Raw genomic sequence first — 23799 nt, 5'->3', positions numbered from 1 at the left:
TGTGGGATAAGTCTACAACCATTATACTTTTGAAGCCAGAGAGATTCTATGTGTTGTCGAATGTATGCAATCAATTGAAAGAGAGATTTAGAGTTTGTAAAGCTAATTAAAGTTCAAGCTTCATCCAAATACATCCTTCCCCAAATTCAAGTCACTAGTTGCCAAAGTCAATCTATCTATCTCGCTATGTATATGATCATTACCATTGATTCAATCTACTTGTTTAAGCAACCCCTAAAGCCATACACACAATCATATTGCAATCAAACTGTCAAGTTATTGGTCCCCACAATAGTGGACACATTCCCATGCTAAAGTATAGAGGAGTGAGATGAAATCGACCAAAAATATAGAAGTCACTCAGCTAAAAATTGATGTGCTCAGTAGAGCTAACTATGGTCGATATGGATGTGTGTAACCTATACAACTAAATGGGTGAGATAAAAGAACACCTAGGGAATAAATTGGGAAGAAGTTCTAGAGGGTGTGCAACAGAGGAAGCAACAACAAGTGAAATCATGAAGTTATCTAAAAACACCAAGGCTCTGATACCACCTACAAATACGTGGATAACTTTACCAAGAATATTTATTTATTAATGTAAGCCTTATGTAAGTACATTGAGATGCTTATATTTAGTTTCATCTTCCCATAGGTCAGATAAATATTCATATTCACCTATGAGTTTTCATATTTTTTAATAATAATATTTACAATAATTATAAAACACCATAATCCCTATAATAAAATATCTAATATAACATTTCAAATTTCATTTAAACTTTAATAATATATTTAAACTTTAATAATATACTCATTATGAAAATAAGCTAATCAGGTAGCAAAAATAATCTCTTTCCAACTACAAAATTTGGAAAAAGAAAAAAGAAAAAAAATTAAAAAGTTCTTCACGGCATCATCATAACCCTTTTTTTCTCTATACAATTGCTTTCAATGAGACTTGAACTCATGACCTCCCACTTACTAAACGGGTGCTCTAACCAAGTGAGCTATGAAAACGGACACAAGTCGAAATTTACGTGATTTTATTCTTCCTGTCTTTCTATCAAATATTTTTTGAGATTTTCTATTTTATATAAAATAGGCAAAAATCTCAGTAGATGACAACAATAGGAATTTGTTGCTAGATTAGCTCCAGGTTGTTGGGAGGGAGTTAATGCATCCTAAATTTGATGAGTGAGGATTTATGAGGCAGTTAGATTCTCCTTGCTATAAAACAGGTATCCATACGGATGGTTTGAGAGGTGTGAGAGTTTGTGAGGATTTGATTAATTATGTAATCTCCTGTTTGATTAATAAAGATTGCCGATGCCTATGTTTGGTGGACGTAGCCCAGATTGGTTGGGTGAACCACGTTAAATTGTTGTGTCTCCTGTGCATGATTTAATAGCTGTGTATATGTGTTTTAACTGTTGTGCATCTTGGCTCCAACAAGTGGTATCAGAGCAATGTTGGAGTGTTGGTGCTGTTGATTGTTGTCCAACTGCGTGGAGGGAACAAATCTGCGTGTAGGTGGAGTTTTTTGAAGCGTGTGGCTGCCCGTAACGCTGCTGTTGTATTACAGCGGAGTGCGTTGTGGAGACTGTTGTTGTATTACAGCGGAGTGCGTTGTGGAGACTGCTGTTGTATTACAGCAGTGTTGCGTTGTGGAAACTGCTGGCATATTACAGTGGAGTGCGTAGTGCATTAACCTGCAACGTTGCCACCAGAAAAAGATTGCACTTGCTGCGTGGAGGTATTTTCAAACTTGTTTATGCTGGCGTAGCAACGTGCTGGAGCCTTTTCTTACCTGCGTGGAGTTCTGGATATCGAAACAGCGAGTAGCTCAAAGTCAATAGAAAGGTGGGCAGCTGGTGCGTGTTAATGAGTTGCGTGCTGGTGATGCGAAGGCATTGCGTGCTGGTGATTGTGCGTGCTGGTGATGCGGAGGCATTGCGTGCTGGTGATTGTGCGTGCTGGTGATGCGGAGGCATTGCAGTAACGATTATATTTCAATGCCAAGGAATTCTGTAAGTAGTTTATTTATAACTCTGTATGGTTTGGTGAACATAATTTAACTTCCACCGTAATTTTATCCATGCTTTCGTTATAAGATGTCCACCGAAAATCATAAGGGATGCTAGCATCCATCCACCACATTCGTGCTCTCTTAAAGGAAGCCACCAGATTTGAAAATGTCTTATTGAGGAAACCACCAGATCTGAAAATGTTTTTTTTTTTAGGAAAAATGCCTTTCACTAGATCTCAATGAATTTAAATGAGGTGGAGTAGATTTTGGTGAAGCGGATCAGTCCTTACATTGGTGGTTAGAGCTATTTTTTATGGTGTGCTGTGATATATATTTGTCACAAATTGCAGAATTGGTACAATTTAATACTCAGTTTTATGTATTGTAATTCACACAGCAAAAAGTTTGTTTTTTGAAAGCAAAGGCTATAAGGCATAGGCAGTTTTTTATTGCTGGTATTTAAAAGTTGGATTTTGGAGATTATTGTGTTTTTTGGTTGATACAAAATGGCGAAAACTCAGAGTGCCCGGTTTGAAATTGAGAAGTTTAATGGCAAAAATAATTTCGAGATCTGGAAGGTGAAGATGTACGATTTGCTTGTCCAACATGGTGTGGCAAAGGCGTTGTTGGGAAAATCCAAATAGCCTTACAACATCACAGATAATGAGTGGGCCGAGATGGATGAAAGAGCGATAAGTGCTATTCGACTGTGTCTAGCTGATGATGTCCTGTTTAATATCGTGTCGGAGACAACAGCTGTTGGTTTGTGGACGAAACTGGAGAAACTGTACATGACCAAATCCTTAACCAATAGGATTCTCCTGAAGCGACAGTTGTACAGTTTGCGAATGAAGGAAGGTACATCGATTGCTGATCATTTAAATGCTTTTAATACTCTTCTTGTGCAATTACAAAGTATAGAAGTAAAAATTCAATCCGAGGATAAAGATATTACTTTATTGTGCTCGTTTCCCGAGTCATGGGATCATTTTGTTACTTCTATAAGTCTTAGTTCATCAGAAACTATTGAGTTTGATGATGTAGTTGCATCCTTATTATCGGAAGAGACAAGGAGAAGGTCGCATTCAGAAACCTCTACATCAGAAGCTATGATGGTTAGAGGTCATTCAAAAGAAAGACGCCCCAGGATGCCGAGCGACTCACATTCAAAGTCGAAAGGGAAGAAGAGTAAGCTAAAGTGTTGGTTTTGTGGCAAATCAGGGCATCTAAAGAACGACTGTTGGAAGTGACAGCAGCAAACTTCTAAAGCAGATTCTTCGACAGAGAAGAAGGAGGCAAATACGACAGATACAGGTTCGGCATCTGGTTCAGGTATGAGTGATGAAGTATTATCAGTTAATGTGTCAAATCATGGTAAACATTGGTTGTTAGATTCCGGTGCATCAAACCACATGTGTATCCATAAAGACTGGTTTAAGACATATAAATCAATTGATGATGGTGTTGTGTACATGGGTAATGATGTAACATGTAATATTGTGGGAATTGGGAGTATACAACTGCAAATGTTTGATGGGACAACTAAAATGTTAACTGATGTGAGGCATGTACCAGATTTAAGGAAAAATTTGATTTCATTAGGAGCACTTGATTCAAATGGATATAAAACTGTAATTCAAGGTGGAGTAATGAAAATTTACAAAGGTATTTTACTAGTTATGAAAGCTAAGAAGGTAGGAAATCTATTTCAGTTAGAAGGAAGTACAGGGTCAGATTATGTGTCTACAGTGTCTGAACATGACATTAGTTCCATTCACTTATGGCATCAAAGATTGGGGCATATGAGTGAAAGAGGGTTAAAAATTTTGGCTGATCGCAAGTTACTTCCAAATCTAAAGTCTGGAAAGTTAGATTTCTGTAAGCACTGTCTGTTTGGAAAACAAAGTAAGCAAAAATTTAAAACAGACAAACATACTAGTAAAGGCATACTTGATTATATCCATTCAGATGTTTGGGGACCAGCCCCTACAACCTCATATGGTGGCTCGTCTTATTTTGTATCGTTTATTGATGACTTTTCTAGGAAAGTGTGGGTCTACATGTTGAAAAGGAAGTCTGATGTTTTTTCAGTTTTCAAGCAGTTTAGAGCATTGGTAGAAAACAACACCGGTAGAACAATAAAATGTTTAAGAACTGACAATGGTGGTGAGTTTACTTCCAAGGAGTTTGACAGCTATTGCAAGGATGCAGGGATCGAGAGACATAAGACCACGGTTTATACTCCTCAGAAAAATGGATTTGTTGAACGCATGAATAGGACTCTTCTAGAGAGAGCAAGGAGTATGATGAGTAACGCTGGGTTGCAAAAGGAGTTGTGGACAGAAGCGGTGGCAACAGCTTGTTATGTGATAAATCGATCTCCATCAACGGCGATAGGCTGCAAGATTCCGCGAGAGGTATGGAAAGGACACCCTTGTGACTATTCTAAACTCAGAGTGTTTGGTTGTGATGCATATGCTCTAGTGCCTAAACATCAGTGAACTAAATTAGATCCAAAGTCGAAAAGGTATATCTTTGTTGGGTATGGTGTTGGAACAAAGGGATATAGATTGTGGGATCCTACTACCCGCAAAATCATCATCAACAGAGATGTAAAGTTTAATGAATCCTCTCTTGTACAGTTTAGATAGTAGATTGAAACAAGATGATGTATCTGACTTTCAGCACATTCAGTTTGATAGCATTTCTAATGATAGTCATGATGACCATAGTTCAGATACTAGTCATGAACAGGTTTCAGAATCAGAACATGAACAGGGTTCAGGTATAGATCATGAACAGGTCTCAGATATTGATCTTTAAGAAGTTCCTACAGATGGTAGTCAGCCAATCGAGGAAGTGCCAAAAACATCCTTAAGGAGGTCGACAAGAATCAAACGGCCACCGAGAAGGTATGATGATTATGTCACTTCTGTTGCATTTACTGCTAATGACGATGAACCTCTGTGCTATCAGGAAGCAATAGAAGGTTCAAAAAGTGACAAGTGGAAAGCAGCCATGAAGAACGAAATGATGGCTTTGGGTAAGAACGGTACATGGGATCTGGTTGAGCTTCCAAAAGACAGGAAAATTGTGGGGTGTAAATGGGTTTTCAAGCTGAAACGAGGTGTGAATGATACGGAAGACAGGTACAAAGCGAGACTGGTTGCAAAAGGGTTTTCTCAGAAAGCTGGTATTGACTTTCATGAGATTTTTTCACCAGTGGTTAAAATTGTTTCAATTAGAATTGTGTTAGCATTAGTGGCTTTGCTTGATTTAGAGTTGCAGCAATTAGATGTTAAGACTGCATTTCTACATGGAGACTTAGATGAGGAAATATATATGGAACAACTGGAAGGGTTTGTTCAGCATCGCAATGAGAAATTTGTCTGCAGGCTCAAGAAGTCATTATATGGCCTGAAGCAGTCGCCTCGGCAATGGTATAAGAAGTTTGATTCTTTCATGATGAGTCAGAAATATGTTAGAAGTGAATATGATCATTGTGTTTATTTTAAGCAATTTAAAAATGGCATATTCATTATCTTAGTATTGTATGTTGACGATATGCTTTTAGCAAGCAAAAGCATAGAAGAAATCAACAGGTTGAAGGCTCAGATGGCAAGGACATTTGATATGAAAGATCTAGGAGCAGCAAGACAGATTTTGGGCATGGAGATTTTTAGAGACAGGAGCAATGGTAAGCTATGGCTATCACAACAAAAGTATATTGAGAAAATACTTTTGAGGTTTGGTATGAATAACGTGAAGCCTGTGTCAGTCCCTTTAGCTTCCCATTTCAAGCTTTCTTCCAGTTTATGTCCTAATACAGATGAAGAAAAGGATTATATGTCTCGAATTCCATATGCCAATGTAGTAGGATGTTTGATGTATGCGATGGTGTGCACACGACCAGATATTTCACATGTAGTTGGGGTTGTCAGCAGGTATATGGCAAATCCGGGTAAAGAACACTGGTCAGCAGTGAAATGGGTGCTTCGGTATTTGAGAGGCACAAGTAGTTATTGTATTACTTACAATAAGAGTAGTGAATCTGTTTGAGGATATGTTGATTCTGATTTTGCAGGTGATTTGGATAAGAGAAGGTCAACTTCAGGGTATGTCTTTACTCTTGCAGGTGGAGCTATTAGATGGATGTCAAAGCTACAAAACATTATTGCTTTATCCACTACTGAAGCAGAATACATTGCTGCTTCGCATGCTTGCAAAGAGGCGGTTTGGTTGAAAGGTTTGCTTGGTGAGTTTGGTAGGTTACAGGACAACATCAGGTTACTTTGTGATAGTCAAAGTGCAATACATTTGGCTAAGAATCCGGCCTATCATAGTAAATCAAAGCATATCCCAATTAAGTACCATTTTGTAAGACAGATTATCACTGAAAGGGGAGTCTCTCTTGAAAAGGTGCATACAAAGGAGAATTGTGCAGACATGTTCACGAAACCAGTTTTGTTAGAGAAGCTACGATGGTGTTTGGATTCTCTTGGCTTGCAGAAAAATAAAATAATAAAGAAACATGGCATCAGGCTAATTTTTGTCAAGGTGGAGATTGTTGAGATTTTCTGTTTTATATAAAATAGGAAAAAATCTCAGTAGATGACAACAATAGGAATTTGTTTCTAGATTAGCTCCAGGTTGTTGGGAGGGAGTTAATGCATCCTAAATTTGATGAGTGAGGATTTATGAGGTAGTTAGATTCTCCTTGCTATAAAACAGGTATCCATACGGATGGTTTGAGAGGTGTGAGAGATTGTGAGGATTTGATTAATTATGTAATCTCCTGTTTGATTAATAAAGATTGTCGATGCCTATGTTTGGTGGACGTAGCCCAGATTGGTTGGGTGAACCACGTTAAATTGTTGTGTCTCCTGTGCATGATTTAATAGCTGTGTATATGTGTTTTAACTGTTGTGCATCTTGGCTCCAACAATATTAGTATGACAGCCCCGTTGAGACGTATTGATATGTTCTCTTCAAACTTGGGTTACAATATGACGTCGTTATTATTAATGCGTTTCAATTATTTGATTTTTATATATGTAAAGTGATGTAATAAAACCAAATAAATTAAGATATATAATATAGAGGAAAATTTTATAATGAAAAATCTCTCTATAGCTATATCTTTTTAAATATACCTTTTAAATATAATAAAGGTAAAAGGTATAGGGGTTTTAAATAAATAGTGAACAAGTATATTATCAAATTATATTTTTAAGCGAACTGTTTCAGTGTGTAAGAAATATTGTTATTTAATATTATATTTAAAAATAATAAAATAATACTTATATTAATAAATTAAATAATAGTAATTATAAAACAAATATATCTTAGTCATAAATAAAATATTTTAATTTTCATCTTAATTTTAAATCAATATTATATAGAGATAAAGTTATTGAAAGTAAAAATAATTATTTATTTTTTAATATGAAAGAAATATGTAATTTTTTCATTATTAATACAGAGTTGATAGATGACATGTAAAAATACTATTAATAATATTACATGATGCATTCTTTTATGTTATATATATATATATATATAATTTAGTATCAAATATCATTAGTACTAAAAATGAGATCCATTTTTTCCATCTTTTAACAAAAAAAATATTATTTATTTTTTGGCGAAGTTAGTATTGTAAACTTTACAAATTCTCTTTTTCCATGGTGTATTATGTCTTTTACACCTTCCAAAATTTAGATAAAGCTCACATGGTTTTTATTTTTATTTTTTTATTATAATTAATTAATTCTTCTGTGAAACTTGCAATGATATAATAAAGATAATTTTTGGTGATTTTTTTTTCAAATTTAGAAAAAAAAATTATATAACAAAGCATTTGCAGACACAAATACAATCTTATTTAATCCCATGACCTTCTTTTTTTTAACTTATTACACATGGTTGCATATTATATTTATAATTTTTCCTAAAAAAAAAAATTATTGTGTTGAGCCCAATTTTTATAAAAGAAGAGTAAAATCTCGAGATAATGACTCACAAAAATATGTGTTATAGCAAGATCATGAGTCATTGTTTGTATAGGAGACGTGTGAGACATGCTTTGCATGTATTTACAAATCATTACTTTCAATAAGTCTTATAAATAGCAAAGGGTGAAGAGTGAAAGAAGGAAGAATTTGAATGAAAGCAAGCGCTGTCCAGCCTAGTATGGAAGAGACATTGTCATGTCCTGTTATGTTATGTAAACATTTTGACTTGGTCAAATTACACAAATAATAACTAGCAATTGCACCTCTCGATGAAAAGGAACATCAAAATCTCAATAAGCCACCTGTTGATCTCACTTCTTTCCACCAATTGTCCTCTTGAGATCTTGACTGACACATGCCATGATATTCCCACTGGAAATTGAAGACTCACTTTCAAATATTTGGAAACCAACTTCTTCTAGGGTCACCTCCCTTCCTGCCTCCTACACACTTCTTTGCTTTGGATCTCGCCTCCATTACTAATAAATTAAGGGCACTAACACGCGAAAACTTAAGTTGCGATCACTAAAATCCCTCTGATTCTGTAACCCCCTTGTGGGTTCATTCTATGTTATCCTTTAGCTACAAGACAATTACAGTAATGTGTGGAGAAGAGCTTGGTATGTGAGTTTGGTAGGTGGATACCATTGCTCCTTCGAAGTCTCCCAGGGCTGGCAATCGTGGGTCTGTAATGCTGGTGGGCCTTCTTGTCTCTTTTTTTGCGGTCTATGAAAGGAAATATTCAGAGTACCTGCCGAGAGATGCTTCAAAAGAGCGACGTTGGCTACCCGGCCAACAGGAAGAGCAGGTTTGCAGGTATATAGAGTGATGGCTTCAGCTTCAGATAATGGAAGCCATGTCATTGTGTTTGACTACAATTTGATTATCATCGGAGCATGCAAAACGGGGTGACGGATAAAAGTGTGACGTGTCAAATTTTAATTAACCAAAGGAAGATGAAAATGAGGCTCTCTCATTCACTAGCGTGAACGATGTTTGGACATATAAAACCCATAGAGAAAAACACCTTCAGTGTAATTATTATTATTATTAATTAAAACATTTTGACGCCATCAAATTACATAAAAATAAAAATAAAATAAAATAAAATTAATTAATTAATTAATTAATAATAATAAACTAATTGATTAAAATAAATAAATAAATAGCTATAATCAATAATTAAACCAACCTAGATCCATCTTAACTTCATATCTATCAAGTGTCGAGAGGGATCAAATCTCTTGAGATGTAAACCTCTTTTAGAGTGAAAACAGATTTGATCCCTTTGGGCGCTTGGTAGATCCGAAGTTAAAATGGATCTAGACTGGTTAATATTAAGGTTATTGATTCAAAACCATAAATGATTTTACTTATCTAATCAAAATATTTATATGTTTATATATATTTTTTCAATTAAAAACATTGGACACCTAATCCTCTATGGGTTGGTGTGGAATGTGAACAGCCACCGGAGTCCAAGAGACGTTGGAAGATGAATCCAACAGTGATGTAAAATGTATTATAAATGAACATCTTGTGAATAGTATAGGTAATCTAATGCTTATTATTTACATTAGCTTTTTTCATTCCATGTATGCTTAACATGGTATCAGAGCCATTGGTTTTGTGGCCTTTCTTTGCCTATTAGTTTTGGTGTGTCTTCCTATTTCATTGTTGTGCCTCTGACGTGGGTTACACTCATTCCCTTAGGGCTATCTGTGCCATTCTCCACCTGGTCATTTCTTCCATATTCTACATTTCTGTAGACAAGCATATCCCTGCAAAATTATGTGCATTACACTGGTCGAGATTATTTTGTTTTAACTGTTGAAGAAGTGAATTGTTGCATTGAGACATTTATTTGCCTCCTATGAAGAATGGAGCAATTTGTTGCATTGCCTGGAGGTGCTATGTAATTCTAGTTCAATATTCAATGGTGTCTGTGTGTGGTAAGCCAATTTAGAAGCATGTATGTTTGATGGTTCATGAATGGTTTAATGGTGGTGTTATATGTAAAAAAAAAATGATTGAGAAGTTCTTGAATGGTAGAAGCAATATTGTGTTGATAAAACAAAAATCATGTCTTTTTCATCGTTTTGTTTTCCCCGTCAAATAAAGTTAAAATATCGGGTTGCATATGTTGGAAATTGTTTGAAAATTATGGCTTATTCGTGATTGTGATTGTGTATGGCGTTTTTACTATGCACTTGTGACTGCAACTATGTTAAACCTTTAGGAACCACAGAGGGTTGTCATTATTCCGGCAGTTAACGTGTGAGGGATCCTTTTGTTCCTCCTCTCCTTCATCTTGCAAAATCACACTTCCTCCTCCCTGTAACACCCATTAACTCCTCTCTACGATTATCAGAACTGACAATCAAATTTATTACATTGACTCCTCTCCATGATTATCAGAATTCACAGTTGAAGTTATTAAGTTGACTCCTCTCCATGTTGAATCTTCGTTGTCATATCACCTCTGATGGTAACACCTTCCTTGTTGTATATACTTCCCCACATAAGACCTCCTCATATATTCTCTTCCCATCTGTCCTGCGTGCACATAATAATGCCCTTTACGTTGTCTCTGGTATGCCTGCATAAAAAAATAAAAAAATAAAAAATAAATAAAAATAAAAATAAAAAACTCCTAACATTACGAGCCCTGCTTCTATGCTACCCTAATGTTACCATTACCATTTCCATTGTTTCACTTGAATCTGTTATATAGAATTGTCAGACATGTCCTTCTCTACCAATACAATGCTCTAACACCCTTTGTACCATGAACAATACACAAAACACCGCCGGAAATTCATTCCTACTACAAAATTCATCAAGAAAGATGCGGGTTTCAAGATCTTTTATAGCCTTTAGACCCTGTTGCTTTGACAATCTATATATTTTGTGACAGGCTTCTATACACAAATTCATCCAGAAACTAGAAGCAATGGTTGCCAAGCGGTGGCCCTGAGAATCTGATGGCACCAAGGCGGCGTTCCATAACTATTTTCAAGTTTAAGGGAGTGTTGACAGAAGCACTCTAGCTGGAGTAGATGGTGTAACTATTGCCTTGGAAAGACACTGTAACAATTTGTTGATAAAAATATGTTTCGAGTATAAAGAGAAGCCAAAGTTGAGGTAGTATAAGGTTTTGAAATCCTAGAGTGTATGAGTGATACAAGACTTTGAAGGTGAGTGAGATATGTAATTGAATTGTTGAGCACAACTATCTTGCACAAAAGTTTGTTTTTCTGATGTTTAACATGGTTATTTGTTTTTAAGTGCAAGATTGGACACCACCAGCTTGTCCAAAAGGGCGTCTTTCTTCGCTTATAGCTTTATGAGGTCTCTTTCAAGCTCTATGACCTCTTCCATTAGAGAGGTGCATTCCTCCTGTAGCATCAAGTGATCATGCCTCAGAGCTCAACACTAGTCCTCTAATTTTATGAGCGGAACATTCTAGATGACCACTTGACAGAGAACTGGAGCTATCATATTTCTCCTCAGAGTTCCCACTCTCCTCCCAATTCATGAAATGTTTTGTTGTTAGTGGAAGCACTGTTGATTTGTGGATTCGTAGTGTTAGTGCAAGCGCTATTGGATTTGCTATCAATTAGAAGTTGTGTGAATTTCGATTGCATTGTCCAATAGTGGAACCTTCTCTTGCTAGAAGTTAATGGAGCATTGGTTATTCGAAGGAGTCTTCAACCAGTAATGGGATTATCCTTCTCTTCAGTGGATTACCCTCCTATCATTAGGCACATTTAATTTTAAAAAATATTGCATTTTTAGTTATATGCGTTTACAATTACATTTATGGTCATTTATTGACTTGAATTGTTTGAATAATGACAAAAACTCATAGATTATTGGAGTTATTGGGAACTCTAATCATGTCCAATGTTGAAGCATAGTCGAAATAAACAAAACCACTCTTGTTGACATTCAAACGTGTCTGCAGCATAGACATGAAAAGGTATATTTTTTGGAGCTTGAATCTCAACTTCAGCAAGAAGAATTACAGCAGTGGAGTCATCATTTTGAACCTGTTTCTGTTCAGAACATTGAAACAGACTCCCATAAACAACAAGTCAATAATGTTACATTTGATTTAGATCCAGTGCCCAATGAAGTAGCAGAGTTACATGCAAATGTAGAAGTTCAATATGCACTTCCCAAGCCCATCATCAGACCTTGGGAAGAGCTTGTCCATAACAAGCATAGAATTGGTCTTGGATATGAAAAGGATGTGTCCTTTCATATTCTAGATTACTCAAAGCCCATCAAATTTCAGAGTGTTGGATTTCTTCATGACAGTTCACCTTCAGTTGTTTTAGATTCTGGTCCTCTTGCACAGCAGCCACAACAGATTGTTAAATGCCAACATTGTGACAGAGTTGGCCATGTGAAAGATCGTTTCTTTGATCTTCATCCGTGCAAGAATTGTGGTCAGCATACTCATTCTTCAAAAGGATGCTTCAAAAACAAGCCTCCTGCAAGAACAAAGATTCATCTTGGATGGATCACTTCTTGGCAATGGGCATCATCAGCCAAGAAGAAATTTCAGTCATGTGTCAGAACTTGTTCTAGAGTATTGAATAATCTTGCAATTGAGTTTTCTCCATCATCTCACTTTGTATCTGACACAGGGGCAAGTGATGGTCATCTACAAGCTTCAAAGCCACATCAGGCGAGCCTAAGCCACAATCTGCCATACCAAATTCAGAGTTGTAGCCATAGACAAAGATGCCCCTGAGCATGCCTTCAGTTGGTGATGCCTCTTCAAATAATTGTGGACACTTTCTCTAGCAGAAGACTTTATCTTCTTGCCAGTTTTGGAAGAGCTCCAGGAATTTCATTAAGCATTCCAGAGTTCGTTGGCATCCTTAAACCACTACAAGTTGTAGACCTCCTTTTTTCAATTTGAAGGTCTCCCTCTCCAAAGCATTAGGGACACTTCCTCTTGCAAAAGATTTCAACTTCTTTCCAGACTTGTAAGAGTTCTGGGAATTGCACTAAGTGTTCCAGTGTTGGTGGTCATCCTTAAACCACCCCCTTTATACCAATATTTTAGAGAGCACATTCAGCCTAGTGCTGCCATGCATTTTTTTCACACTTGGTATCACAACTCTCTTCTTGGACTCATACATACCCCTTCAGATTAAGGGGCGGAATGTTGGACACCTAATCCTCTATGGGTTGGTGTGGAATGTGAACAGCCATCGGAGTCCAAGAGACGTTGGAAGATGAATCCAACAGTCTATACAATGTATTATGAATGAACATCTTTTGAATAGTAAAGGTAATCTAATGCTTATCATTTACATTAGTTGTTTTCATTCCATGTATGTTTAACAAACAAAAAACATATATTAATATTTTTATTTTTTCTATTTCTAAGTATAATATGCATTTTTTTAAGTATTTAATAAATAAAGGTGTGAGAAGTTTCTATGCTACATTAAATTATTTGGCGATATTATTTTTATTTTTTAAGAAAATTATTATTTTAAACAAAGATTTATAATTTTTTCTTAAATTTGTTATTAATTATTGATATTAGTATAGATCCATTTTAATTCTAGATTACTCAAAAATACAAAATTATCAATTTTTTCAAAATGTAAACCTCTTGCAAAACTTGAAGAAAAGTTTACAACTCAAAAAATTTGATTCTTTTTAGTGCTTGGTAGGTTAAGATGGATCTATATATTCTCAATAATATTATTTATATTTATATAAATTTCATATAAATATTCTTATTTTTAATTTTATTAAAATTGTGATAATACATGTTCCAGGGGGCAACTCAATTGGTGATGGAAGTAATGTGAAATTTGTGAAAAATTGAGATACCCAAGATTCAAATCCCCCCATTTGTGACCCAGTTTACAGAGAGGAGGACACATTGTAGACCCCGAGAGGTTTACTAGTAGTTATGTGTCAAACGGGTTGTTGGGTATCCTCTGGGATACAAAAAAAAAAAAAAAATGATAATACATATAGTTACACATATATGGGCTTGGCATTTTTATTTGACATATCTTATAATTTTGAAATTTTATTTTTAAATGTGATTTGCATATCATTGATATTATAAAGAGAGATAATTTGCGTTTATTGTAAATATTGCATAATTTTTATATTGTTATTAACTAAATTTCAATATCAAACTCTAAAATATAGTAATTATGAATATAAATCATTATTTTAATTTATATGGTAAAATGTATCTTTTCCTTTTTTTTCTAAGTTAGGCTAATTCTATTACTGAAAAAATATTGTACACTGAAGCTTTGGCCTGTGCCTATCCATGCTTGAGTGATGGAAAAAAATAGCAGAGACAAAGTGTGGACTGCCCATAATGGGAAACTAGTCTGAATCAAAAAACGATTTCAAAATTTAACTTGCTGCCCACACAGTGGAAACCAGCAAATGCGCACAGTTTTTTAGCAGTGTTCATAGTGAAACAGAAACCTAAACCAGCTAAGGAACCTAAAACTAGCAGTTTCTTTTTTTTTTCCTAGAACCCCATTAAGAAAAAACCAGAAAACAAAGTTCCAAAAACCTGAGAAAATAAACACGTGGCGAAAATGTGGCGAGCTATGTGGCAAAAACGTGGCGAGCTATGTGGAAGACACGCGGAAATGAAAGTGGCTGACTAGGAGTGAGGCGGAGACAACGGGTGTTCCTCCACTATGAAGCACTTGTATTCCTCCATGTCGCCACTTGCCTGTTGCGAGGCCTCCGTGTTGCCTACCTGTTGCACCGAATGTTCCTCCTCGATCAAACAGCAATAAGGGTCCATGGCCTCATCTGTGTGTTGGTCCTTTTCCGCCTCCTTCCCCGCTTTTCCCGTCTCCTTCTCCATGTGCCTCTTACCTGCTCCGTGGGTGCTCGTCTGAGCCATGTCTGGTTATGCTTTAGTGTGGCCACCTCCTTCAGTGGTGCGACCACCACCCATAGTGTCTTGTCTCTCAATTTTTCTAATGCGACCACCACCCACAATGGCTTGCTCCTCAATCACTCTGGTGCTACCACCACCCGCAGTGGCTTGCCCCTCAATTGCTTGCTCTGTCTCGTGAAATAAAATGGAGATGGTAGCAGTGACGATGGGCCTGTTCAGGCCTGAACGAAATGTGAATTGGGCATTCTAGGGATGCAGTTGTGGACTGGGTGGAGTACTACTGGGAGGCGAGGCAGAAATGGTATGAATGCTGCTGGGAGGGGAGGCAGGGGTAGCGAATAGAGGCGGTAAGATTGAGAACGGCCTCTTCCACTATGGGTGTTTGGGTAGGACCAAGGAGTCTGCTCGGCTAGAGAGGAAGTGGAATCAGAAACTGGAGAATGCTGGGGACGATTCAGGCTTCCTCTGCTTCCTCCCCTGCGACTGCGAATACGGTTTCGCATTCTCAGCATATTGTCTTCAGAAGTTTGAGAATTCCTGTTGGAATTGGGCTTAGAGTGTTGCAGAGACTAAGTTGAATTTGCAGGCTGATCAGCAGAGGAATTAATAGCAAAGGCTGAATGGAAGACAAAATGGTAATCCAAGCTCTGGGCGAAGTGAATTCCGTGGCCGAAATCAATGTAGCAGAGGAGGTGGCAACGTCTCCTAGTGGTTGTGCAGAAGTTGGGTGCTGTAGCGGCTTGAGGGCAGAGGCATTGTAGTGGCAGAGAATGATGGACAGGTGCAGCGGTGAAATTGTTCCTGGAATTCATGTTTGCGCAGAGCCGAGGTGGGTGGTTACTTACAAGTTGGAGACAATGCCCCCTTAAATTGCATTTATGGCTATTGTTAATGCCAATTTTAGACCACTGTGCCAGTCTACGGAAGGCCATGTGGTCTAGCCACATGCCAATCCAGTCGACCGCCACCTCATTGTCCTTGTTGATCACCTGCATCCGGGAGATGTGCATCCTTGTGCACCAGGTCAATGCATTCTTGTAATTGTGCTTGGTCATGTAAAATATTGGTTGTGCTAGATTGTAGGACCTGATCATATTCAACTCCTATATTTGCCAAAAGATCGGCCACCTTGTTGTTTTCTCTTTTGACGTGAATGAAGGTGGTAGCTCGTCTGTTTTTCATCCATTGCTCTATTAGTTCAAGCCTAGCCGCTAGTCTCCAGTTGGTAGTGACTCTCGAAGCTGTGGTTCCCAGTTGTATTTGGGTAACCATGTGTATCAGTATTTGGGATTCCCCTTCTATTATAATAGGATGAAAATTATGTTGATGTGCTAAGTTCATACCTTGCTTCAGTCCTTCCAGTTCTGCGGAATTATTTGTGTCCCATCCTATTGAACCAAAGTATAGTAGCAGAGGTCGGCCTTCGTGATCTCTGAAAATTCCACCATGTCCCGCTTTGCCTGGGTTGCCTTTTGAGGCCCCATCAAAATTTAGTTTGATCACATTTTTCGGAGGGGGGCTCCAATGTGAAGGTTGCTTGTTGATAGTGCTTACTTTGTTGGGATCAATTTGAACCTATGGGAGCTTTAATTTCCAATTGTCCCATATGCTCTGTTCCTGTGCCTGGGTGGGAAAGTCCTCAACACTCCACAGTTGGATAGCTAGGGTTTCTTGAATATTCTGACATAAATTGGTCCAGATTATCTCCAAGGTAATGCTTTGATTTTTGAAAATTCTTTTGCTTCTTTCCTTCCAGATCGTCCAAAAAATGAAACCCAGCAGAATTGTCCATAGCGCATTTAGAATTTTTCTTTTATATGGCTCAAGGGTCAAATTGCGAATGGTGCCTTTTATATCCCCTAAGATTTTGCAAGGTGGCTGACATCTGAAGGTAAGTTTTTCCCATAATTGGTTGGCCATGTGGCAGGAGTCCATGAGGTGTTGAATAGTTTCTCCTTGTTTTTGACAATTAGGACAGTAGGAGGGTCCCTGGAAACCTCTTTTAATTAAATTGTCCCATGTGAGAATTCTTTGATGATAGAGCAACCAGGTGAAAGTAGAGATTTTGGGCCATATTCCTGTAGTCCATAGGCGATTCCAAGCAGGATCAACTGGTTCCTGTGTTTGGAGCATCAGCTTATATGCTTCTTTTGTTATGTAAGTTCCTCTAGGAGTGTAGCCCCATCTCAGAACATATTTTCCATTGGTACAACTAATTTTCCTGCTGGTGAGTTCTTTGTGTAGCTCCAAGTTATAGGCTTCAGTTTCATGCTATATTATCTGTCCAATAGGTTTCCATTTCCTAAAGCCTTGATTGGTACTTTGAGTCCAGTATTGAGCTACCTGGTCGGTCTGGTTGATGTTGTTTCCATCATGATTTGTAAAGGGTAGGATTTCTACAATTTTTGGCCTCTGTTGCCATGAATCCACCCAAAAACGTGCAGTGTGCCCATCGCGTATCTCCCAGAAGCTGTGCTTTTGTATTAGCTCTCTATGTTGTTTTGCTGCATTCTAGATAAGTGATCCTGTGTCCGTGGTGGTGATTCTAATCAGCTCTTCCTGTGGACGATTGTTCGCATATTTTGCAGTCCATATTTGTGCCTATGGCTTCTATGGATTTGAAACCCATTGCCACCATATTCTTGCTCCCATTAAAGTGTTACTGTGTTGTGGGTCTCGCAGTCCTAGACCCCCCTGCTTTTTTGGTGTGCAGACAGTGTCCCATTTTACTAGCGCCCATTTACGGTTCTTCCCTGTGGAGCCCCATAAAAAGTTACATTGCAAAATTTTGATCTTTTTGAGTGCTCATTTTGGTGCTGCAAGAACAGAAAAGAGATAGAGAGGCATGGATTGTAAAACAGACTTTATCAAATTGAACCTACTAGCCATGTTGAGAGTTCTGTAGGTCCAGGACGATAGGAAGTTTTCGATTTTCTCAATGAGTTGTTGCCAGAAGGCATGCTTTAAGGCTGAGTCGATCAATGGAGCATCCAAATATTTAGATGGGATTTTAGCTTGAGAGAATCCTATGATTCTGGAAATTATTCTTTGAGTGGCAGGAGGAGTATGGAAGAAAAAAATTTGAGATTTAGCAGTATTAATGGTGGTTCCTGAGGCCATTTAAAAGGTTTCTAGCAGAGCTTTGAAGGCACGGGATTCACCAACAGAGGGATGTCCGAGCAACATATTGTCATCAACAAATTGTTGATGAGTTATAGCAAGGGTTCCATGGGCTGAGATCCCTCTGAGATCATGAGATTGAACAACATTCTTTATGAGGCAACCCAAACCTTCTGCCATAATAATAAAGAGGAAGGGGGATAAAGGGTCACCTTGACGAATTCCCTTGGTTGGGGAGTAAGGTTTGGAAGGGATTCCATTTACTATGATGGAGCATATGGGGGAGGATATGAGATTCATAAGCCATCTAACCTAGGTCGGGAAAAAGCCGAAACCAGTAAGCAATTGTCTTATATAAGACCAACTTAGTTTGTTGAAAGCTTTAGAGAGATCGATTTTAAGAAGCATACCTGCATGTTTATTACTCTTTAAGGAATGAATGATTTCATGAGTCAATATGATGCCATCCAAGATTTGATGACCTTCAACATAGCCCAATTGTTCTGGTGAGATGAGAAGAGAGAAAAGCGGTTTGAAGCGATTGGCAATGACTTTCGAGATGATATTGTATATGACATTGCACAAAGCAATGGGCCGGAACTTCTCTGGGGTACTCAGCTAATCTTCTTTGGGAATGAGAGCTATGAATGTTGCATTGAGAGAAGGAAGTAGCCAATGCATAGCTCGTGATTCTTCTACCACTTTCCATACTTCCTCTTTGATTAAATCCCAAAAGTGATGGTAGAAGTTAGATGTGAAGCCATCAGGTCCTGGAGCCTTCCCATCTTTCAATTGATCTAAGGCTATTTCTACTTCCATCATAGTTACCGGTCATAGCAAGAGTCGATTGTGTTCTTCGATGATAATTCTAGGAATATGTTGGAATATTTCGTTTATAGCAGGTTGTTTGTCTGTAGGTGGCTCTTGATGTATTGTTTGAAAGTGATTAATGAGCTCTCTCTCAATATCTTCCTGTTTCTCCATTCTCTCTCCCTGTGGATTTTGAATATGCGAGATGGTATTATTCATTCTTCTTTCGATAGTTGTGCAATGAAAGAATTTGGTATTTCTTTCCCCTTCTTTTAGCCATTTGATTCTTGACTTTTGTTTCCAAAGAATTTCCTCTTGTTTCCTTATTTCTTCCAATTGTGTGAGAAGAGCTTGTTCTTGGCTTGCTAACGTCTCGGTTCTGCCTCCTGTGATGATCTTCTACTGTAGCTCTGTCATGCTTTGCTCGAGCATTTTTTGGCCTTGAAAAATATTACTGAATGTGGTGTGATTCCAGTACTTGATTTTCCTTTTGATATGCCTCAACCTCTGTTGGAATTTATACATAGTTGAGCTGCTAAGGGGGATAAAGCTCTCCCAAGCTAATTTGACCATATTTTTGAAATCAGGGTGAGTGAGCCAAAAAGTTTTGAATCTGAAGGGTTTCCTGTTTGAATTTCCAGGACCCATCCATTGCAAGGAAATGGACCAGTGATCTAAGCCTGCAATGGGGAGTATTGAGGTGTTAATATCACCTCCTAGATGTACTGAGTTATCGGAGATGAGGAATTTGTCCAACCTGGAAGTAATTTGTTGAGGACCCGACCTTTTATTTTTCCATGTGAAAAGACCATTATCAAATGGTAAATCAATTAGCCAGTTATTTTGAATGTATTCTTTGAAGCTACTGCTTTCACTATCCAGTTTCCTTCTGCCGCCTTGTTTTTCCTCCAGCCGTGTGATCATGTTGAAGTCACCGCCTGTGATCCAGAGTGGGTGTGTTCTTATGGAGTTGAGAGCTTCCAGCGATTTTAGCAGCATATTCTTTTGCAGAGTATCTTGAGGGAAGTATACATTTGTCAAGTGACCATGTAAATTGGTTCTGATGATGTGAAAGGTGGCTTGGATGAAATGATGGGAGGCATGGAAATCTGTAAGGGAGATGTGCTACGTGTTCCAGGCTATAGCAAGCCCCCCCCCCCGAATCTCCCGTTGCATCCACCGTGACAGTCTAGCATTCCAACCAGGGTTTAGATAAAATGGAAGCTAATGTGCTAGTATTACATTTTGTTTCCTGCATGAAGAAAATATGTGGTCTTTCATGATGTATCATTTTCTTTATCATCCTGTATTTCCCAGGACTGTTGAGTCCTTGAACATTCCATGAGATGAGCTTCATGGTTGACCGATGGGTAAGGATCTGTAGTATTTATTCAACTTGGAGCACCTTCCGAACTCCACTAACATTTCCCCAATGAGGATGGTGCGTTGTAAATCTGTCTTTCTCCCTCTTTTCTTCCCATCTTTGGTGATGTGTTTCCCATCCCAGCTGCTTCCTTGTTGTATGCCTAGTGTGCTGTGCTGGTGCACTCTTGAGAGTACTACTTCCAGATTTTCAAGTTCCCTGTTTGGTATTTTGTCAAACTCTTTCGTTTTGCATGATTGTTCTAGACTCAAAATATCTAGGTCTCCTAGATCAAAGCTTTCAGGTTCTTCTTCCATGCGACTTTGTTGGCTGCTCTCCTCCATGTGGTGGATTGTGTTGAGTGGATCTGTCAGCAAGTTGTCAAAGTCCATTCCTTTTGTGGACTATAGGGCTTTGTTGAGATCTTGAAGGGGGATAGGTTGTGAGGTTGTTGGTTGCGGATCTGAGTTATTCGCTAATGATGGTTGACTAGCTTCATTAGGAATAGGAACAACAAAAGTTTTGGTGGATGGCGCGAAAGTTGTCTTAGCTATATTGGAGGGATCTGATTCTAGCATATCTAGGTTTGACAGAAGGTCAAAAATGTTGCTGGAGGATGGTGCATCAGATGATGGAATTACATTTTTTGGTGTTGTAGGTGGTTTTTTGTTATTCTTCTTTCTATTAGCCACTTTGATAAACCCTTCCGCATCAGATTTTCCCCCATGGTCTATAGATTTAGGAGGCACATTTAGAGGACAATCTATTGGGTGGCCCCTCTCAAATAAGTCACTAAAGGGTGGTCGAGCCATGCTTACGCATGATGGCGGCCTTTTAGTCGAGCAATTTTCATTCCTCTCTATTATATATGAGTTTATGGTGGTTGAATCCATTCAAATTCATCATGAAGGAGACTTACCGAATCCATGAGTTCCTTGTCGAGTTTCATATAAACACAGATGCGTGTATATGAGGTATACCGGCGAAGCTTTGTTTCCTCGGCAATATTTATGAATTCTCCCAACCCATTGCCAATAGCTTTAATTGATTCTTCATCCCAGTATTCCAAAGGTAGGGAATACATGAGAATCCATACTGGTGCCCAAGTGAAGTCTTCCTTGTCTGGATTGAATCTTTCTATCCAGTCTCGTAGATATAGACCCGCAACATTGAAGGAGTAGGGTTCTCCATCTAGAACGCGATTTTTGTCTTCAATGCAATTGAAGATAGCTGTAAAAAGTCCTTTGGGGCATAGTTGTAGGGTTACATGTCCCTTAGGCTTCCACTTTGAGGTTATCCATCCTTGCAGAGCTTTTTCGGTAGGCTAATATCCTATAAATTTTCCTATCAACACATGGTCTTTCATATATTGTATTTGTGCATTGATTCGATGGCTGGGTAAGTCGATCTTGGGTTGTTCCACTGCAATGGGCTTGTAGGTGGATGACGAGGCCTTGTTTGGTTCTTTAGGTGCTGCAGGGTTGTTTTCTTTTTCAGTGTTCAAATCTGCAGGAGCATTCTTCTCCTGCTACTGCGCAGGCTGTACCGTTGGTTGTTCTGGTATTCCAGTTGAGGGTTGTTCATTTTCTTCCCTATGAGGCCGATTTCCATTATTGCGGCCTATGGGGGGAGGCCCTGCGGCCTCCCCCATCGTGATGTTCATTGACGGTTTCTACCTCTTCAGCCAGACCTACTCTAGCAGCAGTACTACTTGGTTCAGAGTCTGCTGTCTTTGTCGTTGTGCCGTGTAAGGGTTTGTCAGAAACCCTATTCCACCATTTTCCTATGCTCACGAGCTCTCGTTGAAACCTCCTAATTCATACATTTTCACTTAGAAAGATGAGTGGACAATTCCTCCGATCATCCCTCTTTAGATATTATGTGACCTAACAAATTTCTTTTTGAAACACCAAAGATATGGTAAAATGTATCTTAACTTATAGCTACTATTTATATTTTACATATGTTTCATAACTCTATATATAAAAATATTCTTATTTTTAATTATATATTTAATAATTATGTTTATTTTTGTGTTTAAAAGTTTGGTTATTCATTACTTCAATAAGTCATTACATGAAAGATTGCTTTGTGCTAGTTTGCTTGTAGGGAAACCAACCGAGTAGCATAAGTTTAAATTCTTAAGGCTACATAGCCCCTGTTTAACCATATCATTCAACAATACAAAAACATAGCAAATCTAGACAATAGGCGCACATACCCTTCTTTTCAAAGCAAAAACTACCAGAGTAGAGGGTGTTCATAATATCGAGGGAGTCATTCCAAAGGCGCAAGGGCCAAGCAACCGAAAAAATAGGATATGCAGAGCCAAGTGCTAGAAGAACAGGGCCAAACCATGGGGCCATGAGTTACCTGGTACTGCACGCCTTGAGTGCCCCTTAGAGGTAGACTCGACCACGAACCATTAAGCCATGAACAATAGAGCCTTGGATCAAAAGTGATAGCCATAAACCCTAGTGCCACAAACCAAGAGTTATGGACACTATAGCCTTGAGCCACTAAAAATGCCAGCAAGAAACCTTGAACCACCCCCCGCCCGAGTGAAGCATTGAATAGTCGCCAAGTTAGAATTGTGGTAGAACCCACAACTGTGTATCATTTCCTAATGCTGGCCATGTTTGTTAAGCCCTGAGAAAAGTAGTTGATGGACTATGGAGCAAAACAATGAGCCCTTTATATGCTGCAATTCCAGGATTGTGGAACACCACAGAGATCTTGATAATGTAACTTGTACCTGAGATGGATTTAGAGGCACCAATGAGAGGGGAAGCCATCAAAGTATCCTGCATACAAATATTGTACAAGAGATCCAGTGTGATGAGTGAATTATCAACGTAAGATGAGCAAGCCAACTCGAGCCCCAAAGAAACCAAGTAAATTTGGGTAGAGGAAGAGTGCCCAGCGTCAAATGTAGAGAAACACAAATTCTCCATGCTCGATAGTACCAATAAATACCTATGGTTGGGCCAACCAAGGAGTGCATATATGCAGAGATAACGATCAACATGGCTACCTGAAAACAACATGTCTAGGCTCAAAGCAAGGTTGACAGTGCTACCTTTTGCTAGTAGAAGCATATCTATGCGAAGGTTTTGTCGTCGAGTGACGTTGGGCTCTACCACCCACACAAGAAGGCCTTCCAATTGATAATATCTAGCCATCATGAAACTGCACGCCAAATTGTACACACAACCAAGGACTGTAATTCTTGACTCACATGAGGATTTAACAACCTGTACTGCTATTCGGACGAAGGCACTTGGTAGCCCAGGTGGTGCGGTTCCACATAGTTTTATCATGGAAATGACATAGAGCTCACCCGCGGTGGGGAATAATAATTATGTTTATTAAGATTTTATAGGCTTTTTTAATTATATGTTGTGAAAATATTTAAATTTATTTTAATATGATATGTATATTATGATTATTTCTTGAAATATATTATTTATAATTTCATTTAAAAATAAAATTACAATATAATAAATTGAATTAAATATGTTTATTATTTTTATCTTTTGTTCTTTTAATT

At 38.1% G+C, this 23799-nt stretch overlaps 1 non-coding gene across 1 annotated transcript; it reads right to left on the bottom strand.

Annotated features, from left to right (window-relative positions):
* Positions 1–946: 946 nt before the first annotated feature.
* Positions 947–1020, bottom strand: TRNAT-AGU (transfer RNA threonine (anticodon AGU)). Its single transcript has one exon. It is a non-coding gene; the product is annotated as a tRNA-Thr (tRNA).
* Between the last annotated feature and the right edge of the window lie 22779 nt (positions 1021–23799).

Source organism: Pinus tabuliformis, chromosome 6 (genome assembly GCF_031772625.1).
Source record: "Pinus tabuliformis cultivar Carrire ecotype Pingquan chromosome 6, CPIR1, whole genome shotgun sequence".
Taxonomy (NCBI): domain Eukaryota; kingdom Viridiplantae; phylum Streptophyta; class Pinopsida; order Pinales; family Pinaceae; genus Pinus; species Pinus tabuliformis.
This window is presented reverse-complemented; position numbering and strand designations above follow the sequence as displayed.